The following is a 1,038-nucleotide window of genomic DNA, read 5'->3' on the forward strand; positions in this document are numbered from 1 at the left end:
AAAAAGGCAACCGTCGCGGGTCCGACGTTGTTGCGTAATCGCAACAGCGAGGCGGACCGCCAAAATACGGTCGGGGTCAGTAAGGGCGCAACGCCGCTCAAGAGAATTTGCAAATCTCTTGACAAAAGTTGCTCCAGACACACAATCATTTTGTGACTCTTCAACTGGTGATGAGGGATCCCTCATCACCTTGAAGTCAAAAGTGACAAATGATTTGTCACTTAGAGCCCTAGTGGACTGCGGAGCGTCGAATAACTTTATTCGTCGCCAGTCACTAGAGGGTCGTAGGCTCAAATATGTTGAGCGCGACATCCCTCCAACGAGGATGACGGTGCGTCTAGCGACAGGTGCATCGATAACAGTCATGAAACGCGTAGTGAAACTTCACAACACGTCAAAAGATTTACAGTATTATGATGATTTCATCGTACTGGATTTAATTGACAAATTTGATGTCATCCTAGGTTTATTTTGGCTCAGAAAATATGAGCCAAGAATCAGCTGGCAGCATCGATCCATAAAGATGCCTGCCACTTGTTCATCAGATGGCCATCTGATGAACGTCTTGGAGCGTCCACAAGCGTGTTGATGTACTACGAGTGAGTGCCATGGTCTCACTTCTGGTACGGTCGTTAGTAGAACTGCACAGAATCACAGTGTGATTACTAATCACACTGTGGAGTCAGCTGGCGGCGGCTGTACGAATGCAGGCAGCGCCGAAGGCCCACCACTCGAAGAAGTCGAGTGGATTAAGACATGAATGTACGCCTAGCGGGCGACATTCAAGGAATATACCGGTTTCCCCAACGGAACAACATGATGATCCTAGGTCGAGTAGAGAGTCGACCGTAGAGTACCCGACTGTGATAGCGCAATTACATTCGGAAGACGTTGAGGGAATAAGTCCCCACGCACTTGAGGAGAAACCTCCTCAAATAGTTAATGTTGAAGTGACTAGACTTCAAGATCCCGAGGGATTAATCCCTCGGCAGTCTGTGGATAAATCCCAGGAAGAAACCGAGACATTAAATGTCTTGG

This window comes from Bremia lactucae (assembly GCF_004359215.1).
Source record: "Bremia lactucae strain SF5 chromosome Unknown BlacSF5_NotPlaced_9_SHOA01000002.1_551695bp, whole genome shotgun sequence".
In the NCBI taxonomy this organism is placed as follows: Eukaryota; Oomycota; class Peronosporomycetes; order Peronosporales; family Peronosporaceae; genus Bremia; species Bremia lactucae.